The 16,661-nt window shown below is 41.2% G+C and overlaps 1 long non-coding RNA gene across 1 annotated transcript; it reads left to right on the forward strand.

The window, feature by feature from the left end:
• The first annotated feature begins 500 nt into the window (after positions 1-500).
• LOC309527251 lies at positions 501-9,577 on the forward strand. The gene is made up of 3 exons (XR_014217153.1): positions 501-1,281; positions 8,590-8,755; positions 9,513-9,577. It is a non-coding gene; the product is annotated as an uncharacterized lncRNA (long non-coding RNA).
• The last annotated feature ends 7,084 nt before the right edge of the window (positions 9,578-16,661 follow it).

Consider the following 16,661-nt stretch of genomic DNA (forward strand, 5'->3'; position numbering starts at 1 on the left):
TTAAAGACCCTGGGCAACTTAGTATCACCATCAACCTTGGCCACCTCGCTGCTCATTAAAAAGCACAGGTTGCAACCAATTCTTGAGGGGATCCCACTTTCTACATTACTCCAATGGAAGTGCTGCCCATATATTCCTACTCTCTGGCATGTGGCATGCACACAACCTATGCAACCCTTGCATTCTCCGTACAGCAGCAAGTAAGAGCCTCTTAAAAATGTCTGGTGCACACCATTGTTTGTCCATGTATCTATGAAGTTAACTGATGCATAGCTCATGTGCTTTGCTTGTCTTCTCCAAGCAGGGACTGCTGCTTTGATGTCTCCGTGGGCCTAGGATTCTCTGACTGCCATTAGCTTAGTTGTTCCATTGTCTAGAGCAACCATGCACTTGGCAGCTCATTGTTAAGAAGAACCTGAGAGACTTTTGAATTTGAATTCTAGAACTGGAACTGGGAAGGAATTGTAGCTCAGTGGTAGAAGGTTCAAAAGCATCAGGTAGCAGGTTATGTGAAAGACTCTCTCTGCCGCAAACCTGCTACAAGTCAGAGACTAGATAATATTGATTGAAAAATCATCTGGCCTGGTGTGCAGCAGTTTCCAATGGGTCGCATCCAACTAAGTTTTGCCCAGAGTGATTTAGTCATGTCAATGAATTTCAGTGGGTCTTCTCTGAGAATGACTAATCCTCAATACAATCCCATGTTTCAAAGAGTTAGGTTCATTGTTTGCTATATTACACAACTTAAATAGTGCTACATGCCATGGGATTTTGAATGACATCATGTTAGTGCAAATACACTCTCCGGGCCTTAGGTGTTGATGTTGCTCACAGGATACTGAAGAAGAATCTTTCTCTAATGCCAATCAACTCTCTAATGCATGTTTGATTGAGTGATGTCTCTGCATTAGGAAAGAGACAGCTCCTCCAGTTTTTATTGGCATTGCTTCATTAGTAACTGCAAAGCAGTTTGCACGAAACAAGTCTGGAAAAGACTAGCAATAAGGATTTCAATATGTATCATTGAATCCTGAAGCATTTTACCCATCTAGCTACATACTCATTATTAGAGCCTCATATTTTTTGCACCCAAAAGGGATAGGCTAGAAATTCTTTTTTTTTCTTAAACACACATAAGGAATGAATAGAAAGGGGATAAATGAGCTGTAACGATTGCTGAAGTGGTCCAGATTAAGCCAGCAGTGCCAAGATGAATTACACCTGTCAAGAAGCCAATAGGAAGTGTGTCATTTTTCCATCAACCAAACGCTGGCTGAAAATGTGAGTTCTTATTTCTCAGTCTATTATCAGCATGTGTTTATGGCAAGCACTTGTATTGACCTAGAGCTGCATCACAAGAAGACAGGGATATAAAAAGGAATTGAACTTTGTGGAAGACAGTTTGACTTCAGTCAGGGGTTAAAATAGAGAGAATATGCAGGCTGACATAACACATTACCTTTGGGAATGATCAAAAATCCTTTTGGACCAATCTGGGGAAAAGGAATGGGCAGAGTGGGGTCAAGACTTGTTCCACACCTGCCACTGTGCGTATGTGAAAATAAAAGTGTGGGCAGAGGGATAAAATGGAGCGTTTGTGGTATAAAACGTTGTTGGATTTCAGCTGGAAGCTACCAGCCATATGCTGATTGGAAACAAAGTAGTATGTCAACCCCAAACCTTTTACAGGCACAAAGAGACTCATGTACAGTGGTACCTCGGGTTACATACGCTTCAGGTTACATATGCTTCAGGTTACAGAATCTGATAACCCAGAAATAGTGCTTCAGGTTAAGAACTTTGCTTCAGGATAAGAACAGAAATCATGCTGCGGCGGTGCGGCGGCAGCGGGAGGCTCCATTAGCTAAAGTGGTGCCTCAGGTTAATAACAGTTTCAGGTTAAGAATGAACCTCCAGAACGAATTAAGTACTTAACCTGAGGTACCACTGTATAACCCCACAATGCCACCATGAGCCCAAACAATCAGGAAGAAACAATAGAAATGATGTTGGGAGGGGCCCTGAATCCATTCACACACTTGATACATTCTAGCTCAAAAGCGTATTGCTATGCTATGCTGACTGAACAAAACAGAAGAACAAATGAAGGTTTCAGACAGAAATACCTAAAAAAGCAATAAGGAATCATTCTGGTTTGGAGGAGCACTCATGAGTCATCTGGCTTACACTCTTCTCCCCAGGTCAACGTCAAGAGAATCCATTTCTGCTAGTTTGTTATAGGAGCTGGATGTACACTCCACTGATTGGCTGGAAGCTTGTGATGACATAAATCCATCATTCTTTAAAACAGTTCATAAACTCTAAAAACATGACTTTGGTCTTTTTTTAAGGCACAAAGTCAGCTGTTAAATAAATATAAGTGTGCAAACAGTGCTTTAAACCAAACAAACTAGCAGAAAGCCAGTTTGAAATAAAGGAGGAGGAACAAAAGTAAAGAAGAAAGCAACATTTGATGTGGAGGGCAGGATAGGTACAATCTGCAATGAAAATTCAGAGTAGAGAAAATGAGCTCTCCCACTGAGCCAAGAAGACAACTTTGCTGGCTCCTTTTTTAATTTATTTTATTGTATTTATTAAATTTGTATACTACCCTTAATCCAAAGATCACAGGGTGCTCCCCAACATAAAAAATATAAAATGAGAACACAAAATGCATAATAAAACAAAAGCAAACCAATAAGCCCCCCAAAAACATATTTAAAAGGCCATAGAATGTTAATTAGCCAATGGACTGGTTGTAGAGAAAGAGTTTCACCAGGCACCTAAAGATGTATAATGAAGGTGCCAGGCAAGCCTCCTTGGGGAGAGCATTCCACAAATGGGGAGCCAATGAAGAAAAGGCCTGTTCTCATGTTGCCACCCTCTGGACCTCTTGGGGAGGAAGCACGTGAAGAAGGGCTTCAGATTATGATTGCAGGGTTTGGATTGGTTGTTAAACTACCTTTGCAATCCCCTGTGTTAGGTAATATAAGATCCTCTACAGTGGTGCCTCGCAAGACGAAAAGAATCCGTTCTGTGATTCTCTTTGTCTAGCGGTTTTTTCGTCTTGCGAAGCAAGCCCATTGAAGGATTAGCGGATTAGCGGCTTTTAGCAGCTTATCTGCTGATCGGATCAGCTGATAAGCGGCTTAGCGGCTTAGAAAAAAGGGGGGAGGAAAAAAACCCAGCAGGAACTCGCAAGACATTGTCGTCTTGCGAAGCAAGCCCATAGGAAATTCGTTTTGCAAAGCACCTCCAAAATGGAAAACTCTTTCGTCTAGCGAGTTTTCTGTCTTGTGGGGCCCCACTGTATATGGTGAGTAAAATGTATTAACCACTACAGTGGTACCTCGGGTTACATACGCTTCAGGTTACAGACTCCACTAACCCAGAAATATTACCTCAGGTTAAGAACTTTGCTTCAGGATGAGAACAGAAATCGTGCTCCAGCAGCAGCAGGACACCCCATTAGCTAAAGTGGTGCTTCAGGTTAAGAACAGTTTCAGGTTAAGAGCAGACCTCCGGAACGAATTAAGTACTTAACCCGAGGTATTCTCTCTCTCTCTCTCTCTCTTGACAACCAGAGAACTAAATTTCTTCTTTTGCTTTTTCTTGTTTGGCTTCTCAGTGCATATTTTCACATTTCATTCTCTTCTCCTCCTCCAGCCCCTCTTTACAGTCGAAAATTAGGAGAAAAACTCTGTGGTAGCAAGAGAGCTGCCTCTCTTGAGAAACCTTGAAGTGTCATTAGTTGCCATGCAAATCTTACATGTCACTTGACAAAGTCTTTGAAGACACTTGTGTTCAACATCCGTTTTTACAACAGCAATTAAGAGGAATAAAAAAGACACCGAGTTGCAGTCCTTTCCAACTGGGCTTCCTTCCAGGTGTATGGCAGCCCTTGCTCTTCAAATCACTGCTAATCAGCCACACTTCATCACAGGGATCTTGGCACATCAAATCTCCCTTTCTATTAGAATTCAAGCTGATGGGAAAGGTCACTTCAGTAAAGATCACTGCAAGATAAAATCTTGCCTTAAGTAAGGGCACATACACATGAGTAGTTTAAAACTCAGAGAGGTCTTTCCGCCCTGCTATGCTTCAAGTTATGTTTTGCATTGCTGAACACACTATTACCTGAATTGCTTCCCTGCACATTACCTGATCTGTTTTCCCTGTGCCGTCAATTGCCCCCTGCAATGAAGTTGTCACCTGCACATGCCCAATGGATGTCTGAAATATTCACATCTCAGCTAAACTGTGGTTTATGTTTTCACATCTGATGGAAGCTGGTTTGAGGGAAAACACATCCAACAGCAGTGTTTCTCAATAAATTACAGGATACATATGGATTGTGGCTAACGTCATGTACGCTCGGCTTCAAACACCAATGGTGGGAATGCACTGGAGACAGAGTAATGTGTACACAGCCTAAAAATAGGGTTGAGCTAATCAAGGGAAGGGCACTTTTTGCCTCAGTTGGATAATTGCTGAGGGGATTCTCCCTTTCTGAAAGCAACTATAGAATATGCAGAGTAGCTAACTGTTAAAGAAGGATTTGGGGGAGGGGATTAAACCAAAAGATGAAAGATGTATTTGAATAGTCTGAGTCCGGGTTTGTTGTTTAGTCGTTTAGTCATGTCCGACTCTTCGTGAGCCCATGGACCAGAGCACGCCAGGCACTCCTGTCTTCCACTGCCTCCCGCAGTTTGGTCAGACTCATGTTTGTAGCTTCGAGAACACTGTCCAACCATCTCATCCTCTGTCGTCCCCTTCTCCTTGTGCCCTCCATCTTTCCCAACATCAGGGTCTTTTCCAGGGAGTCTTCTCTTCTCATGAGGTGGCCAAAGTATTGGAGCCTCAGCTTCACAATCTGTCCTTCCAGTGAGCGCTCAGGGCTGATTTCCTTCAGAATGGAGAGGTTTGATCTTATTGCAGTCCATGGGGCTCTCAAGAGTCTCCTCCGGCACCATAATTCAAAAGCATCATATAATTCAAAAGCATCATAGAGTCTGGGTTATTTTGCAGCAAATGTGGGAAACTTGTAGTCCAGCAACAACTGGAAGGCCACAACTCCCATCATCCTTGACCACTGGGGGCGCTAGTTGGGGTTGATGGGAGTTGGAGTACTACAACATCTGGTTCATCAGAGATTCCCATTCCCTGTTCATTACTGGCTGAACATAGGCAGGGGCCTTGTCCAGGGACTGCTGGAACTCACCCACAATCACACAGTAACCTAACTCTGCCTATATATTTTAATCTTGAGGTTTGTTATGGCTATTTGAATGACCTGATACAAAAGTCACAGAGGCAGGGTTTCCTTCTCTCATCTGTCTTCCTTGTGCACCCTCCTCCTCCTGAAGAAAGCTGTTTTTGTAGTGCGTAACTATTAATGGAAATCTCAGGTGTTGCTGTCTCAAACTTTCAAAACACATTTCTGCTAGAGAAAATGGAAGAGAGTGAGAATGGTGGGACAACTGTTTATACACTATGCCGAAAGTAACTCAAGGGAGGACTTGGGTATAATTTTACTGGTGAGGGATTAACTGGATCTATTGTATCCATTTCGGGTGTTGCCACTGCTAGGATCGGTTTGCATACATCTCGCATTGACGTTCTAGGAACACTGGAAGTTGCATTTCATCTGCTCCTGCATGGCAGTAGAGTCTCCTTTTGCATGTGGGCAGCTTTAAAGAATTAAGAGAGGTAATTATTATTATTATTATTATTATTATTATTATTATTATTATTATTAATACCCCACCCATCTGGCTGGGCTTCCCCAGCCACTCTGGGCGACTTCCAAAAAAATATTAAAATACTGTAATACATCAAACATTAAAAGCTTCCCTAAACAGGGCTGCCTTCAGATGTCTTCTAAAAGTTTGGTAGTTGTTGTTCTCTGGTAGGTGGGGAGTGAAGTCACACAGGGGTGTGTATATGTCTGGTGGTTCTGGTGTGGTGGTAGCCACAGAACAGGGAAGGTGGGGAAAATGAGTGGACATGAACTGGGAGGATTTTCTAAGGCAACAAGAGGGCCAAAGACTTTCAATTCTGCATGTTCTTTTAAAGGGCCCTCTGATTCTGAGAGGCCCCCCAAGCCTGGTAAGCCTCATTGAACTTGAAAAGCTACAAGCATCCTTTCTTACCCCTTTGCTTTGTTTCCTCTTATCTCATTCATGTGAGGCACTAGGCCTCCTTCACCCGCCACACACACACACACACACACACACAGACAGACTTGTCTTAAAACAACATTCTAAAAGTCAGTTTGACACGTTATATTACAGGAGAATGCAGATGAATGTTTGTGGAGAATATCACATTGATGGTTAAGAGAGAATATCATTACCGAAGCAGTAATTCATAATACATGCTTGGAATCATTAAGCAGAGAGTAATTAATAGAAAGGAAAGACACCTCTCCATTCCGGCATTATACAATCATTGAAGAAGGACTACATTTTTTTGTCATTCTTGACATGCCTGGAACATTCATTTCCTCCATGGTAACTATGAGAAACTCCAAAAGTGGTTCGAGCCAATTTTCCACATCTGAATGTGCATCTGTGGTTGATTTAGCATGGCTCCACTCACTGAGCCCCAAACCTTTTCCCACAGAGCATAAAGTGCTGAGGCCTTACAGGTCTGGCCATGCTGTTAGGCAGAGTGAGGCAGTCATCATGAAAGGACAGTCCCATATCAGTGTTGTATTTTGCTCCAAGGGAGATCTACATCATACAGTGGTACCTCGGGTTAAGTACTTAATTCGTTCCGGAGGTCCGTACTTAACATGAAACTGTTCTTAACCTGAAGCACCACTTTAGCCAATAGGGCCTCCCGCTGCTGCCACGCCGCCGGAACCCGATTTCTGTTCTTATCCTGAAGCAAAGTTCTTGACCTGAAGCACTATTTCTGGGTTAGCAGAGTGTATGTAACCTGAAACGTATGTAACCTGAGGGACCACTGTATATGCAATTTATTTACAACCCTGAAAGCATTTGCTTTAGGAACTTACTATCACACAAACATGTCATATAGGGTATCACAAAACTGAATGGTTTTCAGACAAAGGTGGTTTTCAGCATCATGTATGGCAACCAGGTTCAATACTACATTTCAAGGTCAGTCACTTTAAATGACCAACTCTCCATGCAGATTAAGTGAGACTGATGATAATAATCAGCCACTGTGTTGAACTGTGCTGTCTGAAATCACATTGACCAGTACAACAAAAGGAAAAGTTTTTCTAAAGTAATGATTGTATTTTACAGCCAAATATCTGATGCTGGTGATTATGGTGATTATGTCAAGTTGAGGCCTGTGTTCCACTACTGGATTTAGTGCAATTACAACTATGGCTACTGTTACATGTTCTTAATGCCCACAGATACAGTTATGTATTTGTTTAGTTCCACATTAGGCACAGTACGTGCCTTAATTCTGCTTAAGAATTCTGAGCCATAGATTCACTGACTGCTGGGTCTCCATGTTCCTTAGTTGTAAAATGGAACAAACATCCTCTCAACAGAATAAATGAAGGGCAGTAAACAAATTTAATAAATAAATAACCTGCATTTTATCTTTCTGAGGGAAATCTGGTAAGTTTGATTTTTAAAAAACAAAAACACACAAATCTGCTGCCAATGATTTTTCTGTTACATTAAGCTACTACTGTATCTGGAAGCGCCTTTGTTGTGTAGTGCTTGTGGAACCATTTGCAGTTTTAGTCCCTACTGTCAACTTGTAGCACATCTGAATCAGAATTGCATTGGTTCTTCTATTGTCTACAAACTTTACCCCGTGCCCCACCCAGTCACATGCAGACATGTCCCTATTTTCATCTCTGAAATGTTGGAAGGTATCCTCTTGAAATTTCTGAGTTTCAATAACTCGCTGATGGATTTTAAAGGTGGTCTGTATTCATGCTAACTTCATATCCTCCTTGTTCTGTCTTTGCTCCTTTTTTTTAAGGTGGACCATCTAACTTTCTCTGTTTTGGTTCACAAAACCTAGCTCCTCAAATAATAACTCAATTGTTTCCAGAATCTTCCATATTTCCTTTGCTCCCCTTAAAAGAATAGATCCTCTGTATGGCTCTTCATAGGAATATACTCAAAGCACAGTGGCCAGGTTAAAGAAAAAAGAATGGGGCTCCGACAGATGTAATGGCTGTGTAGAAAAGAGAATTCATAAGGCATAGCTAGAAGGCATGTTGGCATTGGGGGCAAAGCTTGGCAAATGGGTGCAATCAAGTTCCTCCCTTCCTTTGCATTCACTGAATGTATGTGTAGGGCATGGGTAGGCAAACTAAGGCTCAATCGCATTCTAAATCCGGCCCATACAGATGGCCTGGGAACCAGTGTGTTTTTACATGAGTAGAATGTGCCCTTTTATTTAAAATGCACCTCTGGGTTATTTGTGGGGCATAGGAATTTGTTCATTATTATTTTTTCAAAATATAGTCCGGCCCCCCACAAGGTCTGAGGGAAAGTGGACCGGCCCCCTGCTGAAAAAGTTTGCTGACTCCTGGTATAGGGAGTACTTTGGTTATCTGAATAGCCTTTGAAATTCCTGTTTAAATAGTCACTTGCAACCTTGTAGAAAATGACAGTGTGCCTAGTGATAGTCCACCTTTGGTGAGATAGAAACATTTGAGAGAAGGATGAAAGCTCAATATTCAACAGAAACAGAGGAGGTGGATTATGTGGGGCTTCCCAGACTGGGTGCTACAGAATCTCAAGCAAAGGAGGTAGCATTATAAGACTTGAGCTAGAATGGTTGAAGGTAAGACTCTGAGAACCTACAGTAAGTGCCTCTCATTAATATCCTCAGACTTCTTATAAATCATCTTGGCTTCCTTACATGTGTTCTTAGTGTAATGTTTGAATCAAAACCTCTCTCTCCTCTTGCATGTTTTGTAGTTTGCAAGTGTGCTTTAACGGCGTAGCGATCTGAGTAGGAACTGCAGTAAATCTGCTGCTGATAATAATAACTTGAAGATGAAACAGTCAATCGCAAAGAAAGTCCCAGCTGACTTGTACTAATGGCTTTATCGTGTTAATGGAAAATTCTGTTTCAGAGATGAAAGAGAGATATTTTAAAAGTCCTTATGCAACACTGAAATTGTACTGCTCAGCGCAAAATGGGTGTAGGGACTCAAGATAGTCTTTTATCCACTAAATCTCACTCTTCCTTTCTTCTTGATTTCCTAATGGAGCAAAATTCTCAGAAATACCATTATAGTAAAAAATATGGATTTTATAGCCATAATGTGACAACTTGTGTGACTCAACTTTCCTCCCCCTCTGATTCTCCCACCCACCACCCCAAGAAGAAATGGAATAATTAGTCTCCTTATTCATTTACCTTCAATAATGCTGTGGTAGAAAAGAGAGCGATAAGATCAAATACATATGCTGTACAGGCACTTACCCTGATGGTTTGGCTTAATAACATAACTACTTAATTACGGTCCATCTTCAATTAATTTCCCCTCCTTTTACTAGACAGCCATCAATGGAGACCTACAAGGAGAGGATTTTATTTTCTGCCAGACCAGAGCGCTTGCTGTCTCCGTGAGTAACAGACCTGGGGAAATATTATTGCCTTGATGGGACGGCAGAATTCCATGCTGAACATGTGGAGAGTGACCAAGGAAACCTGATGAAATTATTCCTAGCATCTTGTGAATATTTATAAACACAGAATTATTCTTGGATCTCAGGAGAAGGCTCCACTATCTCCTGAGAATGAATCGCTCTTGGTAAATGATGTGTAATAAAGATAATGGTTTAGATCAGTAGTGGGTAGGGCTGGAGCGAAAATTCTATTCAGTGTGCATTTAAAGGTGACTCTATCAAATCCACCCCTTCCAAAACAATATGCAAACCGAAACATAGCTATACTTCAAAATTCACACTTAGCTGAATTTTGCAATGCAGTTCTCCAAACAAACAATGTTTATACAAATACACACGTTGAGTGAAAGTGTGCATTAAATGAATATTTTGCTCTCACTTAATGTAAATGAACTGTGAAAAGGACTATGAATTGAAAGTGGAGACAATGAGTGCACCTTTTCCTGTTTATCTGCTTGTTTTGTAACACCCCCAAAATGTTTCATAAAAACTTTTTAAAAATACGGTGAATATTTTAGTGTCACATATAATAAAATCATAACTGGCTATTGGAAGTGAATGGACTGGACTATGCTTGACTTGCATGAGTTGTGACTTGCCAAATGGTATGCAACCCACCAGTCATACATTGTGGCAAGGAGAACTGACAAGCCCCTTCATTTCGCAGCCCAGCTCAGCAGCAAAACCAGGAAGGTTTCTTTATTGAGTGAGCACCTGCTGGACCAAAGGGACTGGAGCTAGCTCAGTGCATCACAAATTGTACAGCTGCATGTTCAATTCCCCATGGCTCCTATTGAGTTCTATGGGACAAAACAAGCTGGATGCTTTCTGGGACATACGGCTAGGGAGGGTTGACTTCATTATGGGTCCTTCATTAGCACTTTAACTAATTCTGGCAGTACATCGTAATGACAACTTGCTGGCTCAGTACTTAAGAAACATATTCAAGATACTCAGTTTCATTCAGGCCATGCTAAAGCTAGAAAAGCACAGGCTCTGTTCTGTTCTCACGCAATCTGGGAATTCTTCCCTGTTACATTTTTTTCATCCTCTGGTGTAAACAAGACTGAAATGTTTGTCATTATATTTAATTTCCAGGTCTCCTTTCCTAATGACAAATGATTGGTTTCAGTTACTGGGAATGGGGTGGGGGTGGGCAATGTCATGAACTCACTGGGAAAAACCTGAAACTTCTAAGATCTTCTAGAATCAAACACTTTCATCCTCAACTGATGGACATCCCTCAGCTTCTTATCATGCTCCCTCTTTGCATTTTCTTTAATTTTTACTTTCTTATACTATATTGTTATTACTCACAGCTGCATAATCAAATATACTTCAATATAATTGCATTAGACATGTGAAGGCAGCTAGGTTGCCTATCAAGTTGGCCTATAATGAATTTACTTGTTATTCAGAGGTCATTATGTCACTAAAGGTTTTCTCATTATAAAGAACCTTTAGTGACTTAAAGGTAAACACAAAACCCTCCTGTTTTCTCACGTCTACAAAAATAACATGTTTATGGTGTGGTGGGTTTTTTGTTTAAATGGTTCTGATACTTTTGTAGGCAGGATGTTTTGAAGATTTTCATCACTGACTCTCATCCCAGCCTAACCTCATATGTCAAGGTGCTTTTTTGGGGAAAGTGGTAATTTCAAGAACCACCCCTGCCCCCCCCACCTCTTGTAAATTTCACTCTTTCTCAACAGCATCAGTTTGACAGCAGGTGGTAAAATGTTTTAGCGCATTCACCAATTCAGGCAACACAGTTGTGTTCTTCAGAGCTTTTCTGCTATAATTTCAGAACTCTTATCTTCACCATGTACACTGATGCGAGCATCATGGTGGCAACAGGGAATTTCAAACTGAGTTCTTTAACAGCCAGTCTACAGTGCCTTACCTCTTGTGCCACTTAAGCATTCTGGCTTCTCAGGACAGGCAGAGGAAGCTTTATGGCTCAAAGGATGGGCCACAGTTCCTGTCTGAAGAAGGTTAGCTAATCTCCCCACCCCACCTTGCTTTAATACAGTGGTACCTCAGGTTACAGATGCTTCAGGTTACAGACGCTTCAGGTTACAAACTCCGCTAACCCAGAAAGAGTACCTCAGGTTAAGAACTTTGTTTCAGGATGAGAACAGAAATTGTGCTCTGGCACGTGGCAGCAGGAGGCCCCATTGGCTAAAGTGGTGCTTCAGGTTAAGAACAGTTTCAGCTTAAGAACTGACCTCCGGAACAAATTAAGTACTTAACCTGAGGTACCACTGTACTGTCAGATGGCTTCTCAAGCCAGTCAAAATATACCAGGCACTATGTAACTTTCACAGCTAAGCAAGCTGTGCTGTCTTTGTGTTGATTGAGGTTTTTTTCCCTGCCAGGGATGCTAATGTGTATTAAGTTACATCTAAACTTTGAAATGCCTCCTGAGACAATCAATCAATTAGGAAGTGATCAAATTGGAAATAATAATACAGGTCTGAATGGAGAGCTCAGTTGGTTAGAGCATGGTGCTGATAACACCAAGGTTGCAGGCTCGATCCCTGTATGAGACAGCTGCATATTCCTTCATTGCAGGGGGTTGGACTGGATGATCCTCAGGGTCCCTCGCAATTCTAAAATTCTATGGTTTATGTGCTCTGCTGACAATAACAGAAAACAATCCTGTGGGTGACTCTCTGACTAGCATGCCTGATTTCCCTGTTCCTTTGAACATACCTCTGAATATACGGTATGTCAGGTTCCTCAGAACTCTAGTGTTGCTTCTCCATGGATGAGTAACCATGCTGGACAGAAAGCAGTTAACAGACCTAACTGCTAGTGTTCAAATCTCTCATCAGCAAAAGTAGACCCAATACATACATGCTGTCTTAACAATTTATAATTGTCCAAAATTCCAGGTGAAAGCCAGCATATAATAGGTCAGATGTCAACAATGAGTTGTTTATTACACTTTGTCGGAGCAGTCAATATTCTGTAAATCTATTTGGAATTGATTAAATGAGCCAGACTTGGAAATAAGAACTGATGAATAGCTCCTTAGCCCGATCCCCAACCTTTCAACCAAATAGAGTAGGAAGAAAACAAACACAAGACGTTGCTTGACAGCTGTCATAATTATTATTACTATAAGCTGGTGGGAGTGGGGGCTGAGTTATCTGACTTTGCATTCTTTTATATCTGATTGAACGGAACCTGGGAAAGCAAAATGTTAAATTATTTAGGGAAAGAACTCACTATAAATCCACTTTGATCTTCTGGAAAAACAGCCAATTGCAAGGAGGCAGAAGAATGGGTTTATGAGGGCTCACAGGTAGCTGCACATCCGGGGTGTGTGTGTGTGTGTGTGTGTGTGTGTGTGTGTGTGTGTTTAGGAAAGTAATGGCATAAAAACAAGGCCAGAACTTGCACCAGGAACTGCTGGGTGTGAATGACACTTGGCTGGAAGGAATAAAATGCTTTTGTTTGTTTGTTCTAAGATGAAGATAACAGAGTCAATCGGTCAAGTGTCATAGGAATGCAAAAAGCCCCGAGGGTAAATGTAGCATTTAAAAGGAAACTAGGTTTCTGGTTCAAAGAGAGTAATTCTACAAAAGACTTGCAGTTCACAAGCTACTTAGATCTTGTCTGCGGCTAGTATTTAAATATTGACTCGTAATCTCCATTAGTGTCTCGGGATGCTCTGAGAGCTTCAATGGCACGGCTGACAAAGCCATACAGAGAATTAAGTGTAACTATAAAGATCACCTAGTAATCGGACCTGTGTAGCTTTAAATATCTCTTTTTTCTTACTTCACATTTGCATACAAAATAAAATCCACATCTGTAACAGTTGACAATGTTGACAATGGGCAGAAAGTAACTTAGAGTGTCTTCAGGGCATTGATTTCACATGGCAACTTTCCCCGTGGCTTTTCCCCACCTTTTTGTTGTACAACCATTATGAGGGAGCTACGCTATCCCAAGAATCCTGCTTGTCACAGGATTCAGAGACATGTGAGCCTCCCTAGAGTTTTTCATGTCTAGGTGTTAGAGGATTTTTCTTTGGAACTATTGTCCCTCAAACAGTCTGCAATACTTCCCAGCATGCTTTGCAGTCAGTTCTCAGTGAAAGCTTCAAGAGATGTCTATGGCTCACCTCCTTGATCACATTTTATCAATGACTTTGGCAGGGAATGATGAGAGAGTAAGCTTGAAGGATCAGGATGGAAGGTGGAGGAGTGAAAACCGTGACAGAAATGTATCATGCATGCAGTAAGAATTCTCCTGACATACACCTCATCAGTGAATGAAACTTTAAAGGTGATTGCATTAAAAAACTTAAATATATTATTTTATTTTATGTAACATAACTTGTAGACAGCTTTACCATGAATTTAAGAACCTCTAAGCAGTTCAGTGTTATGTCATATCTTGTCCCTTCTCCCCACAAGAGAAATTTACCCCAAGATCCATTGATGTGAAAGTATTAACATGGCATTTGTGCTAGAATATTTAGGTGCCGCATAAGAATATGGATGGGTTCACAGATGACTGGCTGCTGATTTGTTCCAAGTTACTCTGGTTGGTGTCTTTACTTTTATCCAAGGGAGTCCTCAGATTTTCCAGTAACACCTTTAAAGTCCTAAATGGCCTCGGCCCAGTATACCTGAAAGAGTGTCTCTACTCCCATCATTTAGCCTGGACACTGAGGTCCTCCTCCAATGGTCTTCTGCTGGTTCCCTCACTGCAAGAAGCGAAGTAATAGCGAACCAGGTGGAGGGTCTTCTCGGTAGTGGCGCCCTCCCTGTGAAACACCTGCCCTTCAGATGTCAAGGAGGTGAAGAACTACAGTTTTAGAAGACATCTGAAAGCAGCCCTGTATCGGGAAGTTTTTACTGTTTGATGCTTTATTATGTTTTTATATGTGTTGTAAGCCACCCAGAGTGGCTGGGGAAACCCAGCCAAATGGGCGGGGTATAAATAATAAAATTATTATTATTATTATTATTATTATATCTGTAGAAAAAAAATAAAAGTAATTCTTAACTCCATAGCAGGCTGATCCAGAGGGTGAAGATAAACGCATGCTAGCAGACATCAACACCAAGCAGGTGATAATGTGTTTTCTTTAACAATTGGCATAGATGACCAAACTGTTCTGTAGCAAAAGATCTCACCCCTTTTGTAGTCTGTATTGGTTTAGGAATCTCTCTTCCTAAGCATATGCACTACTCTACCCACCACATGTATATAATGTTGTTACGGAAATGACAGCAGGGGGCACATCTTTAAAGTTGTTAAATGTTACAAATATTATGCCTGAATGTATCCTTTCGACTTGACAGCTCAGGGAAGATACCTAGCTTTAAAAATCATATAAAAATCAACTCCTTAGCCAGTTTCCGCCATTCCAACACTATTTTGCCCTTGGAAAAAGGACTCTTCTCCCTGCCACCTCCCCAAATGTGAAGACATGTATACACGCCTCCTACCCCAGGAAATGCCCTGAGGTGACAATTGCTGGGCTCATTGTTAGCCAAGGGAAGCCAAATCTCATCACTGGACTTGCCACAGGCTCCAGACCTGCAAAGGAATTTCTATTGTACTTTTGGGTGCTGGGTACTTGAGACATGTTTGCCTATGCTAATCTTATACTTGGGTGTTGCCCTGACACATTTGCCAATGTTAATCTTGTCTCACCCTCCCCTTTCTGACATTTTTGTGATGTAGCAATGATGTATTGATGATGCTGTGTGAACTGTATTCTGGGATATGGTAGGAAAGTTTTAAAAGTTTTAAAAGTGAATGTCGCCCCATGCTCAGTGTTCTTACTGCTGTTTGAACCTATTACACATCAATAAAGGATCTAAATCTACTGACTGCTGTTTTGCTCCAAATTACTTGGCTGGAATTTCCTTCTTTTACTGACCTCATGGACCCATGGGGGACTTGTACCCCGACGAGCTGGGCTGTTGAGTAGTCTCTCAACCCAGAATTTTCTTTAACAATGTGCATGCACATTAGTTGTCAAGGCATCAATGCATGATATATTCACAGAATAGTATGAACTGTGTATTGATTTGTAATGTTTTGTTGGGTCTCTGGACCGTAATAAAGATTGTTGTTGTTATATTCACAGTATAGAATTGCAGAATTATTGTGATCTATTATGTGTATTTCAGTATTCCAAGAAAAGACACTGTTAGCAGTAGAGAGGAGATTAAAATATTTAAATGGGCCTTAGTCTAAAAGCTGACATCATGGCCTTTGCTTTGGTAGAAAAGGTTTTAAGCACCCTGAGAATCAGACGCAGAGAAAACACAAAAAGCCTGTGACGTAAGTGTGATAAGAAGGAATGTATTCCAGTCCAGGATAAACATGTGGAAAACATGGTGAGTGAATTGCGACTTTTAAGAACGGTACCAGAGTTTTTTGAGCAGGGTTCTTAATTACTGGCACCACAATATCCTACTAATCTTCTGGTTCCCTTGCCATCCCTCGCAAAATTCAAAGTCACGTCTTACTGATTTCAATAATCTGATACTGCAAACTCAGCAAATTCCAAAGCATAGCATTCAGCTATAAGAAGACGGAACTGATCCATGTGGGAATTTAGGCACATTGGTAACAACCAAGCACGGTAGCTAGAAAACCAGATTGGAATTTAAATCATACATGTTGTGTAAATCAAGCATCTGCCCCAAAGTAGATGCACTGGGTACTCAACACACACAATAAACCACAGCAGCTTCCTCTGCATTTCTACAGCCTGGGAACTTCCATTTTGGCATTACTCAGTGGGAAGAAACAATGGAAGGGTGTGGATTGTGAGCTGGATTCCTTCTGTACCACTACTCTTGCTGGAACATATATATCTTATAACACTAGTGGTCACAAACAAAAGATCAGTGCCTGTGGGTTTTTTTGTTTTGTTTTTTTACATTTAGATATATTTAAGAATATAAATAGCCCTGGTACACACAAAGATTCTGGGATGAACAGAGATGCTCTCTGCCAAAACTTTAAGGTATGAGGGAA

Source organism: Podarcis vaucheri, assembly GCF_965113315.1.
Source record: "Podarcis vaucheri genome assembly, chromosome: 2".
NCBI classification, from domain to species: domain Eukaryota; kingdom Metazoa; phylum Chordata; class Lepidosauria; order Squamata; family Lacertidae; genus Podarcis; species Podarcis vaucheri.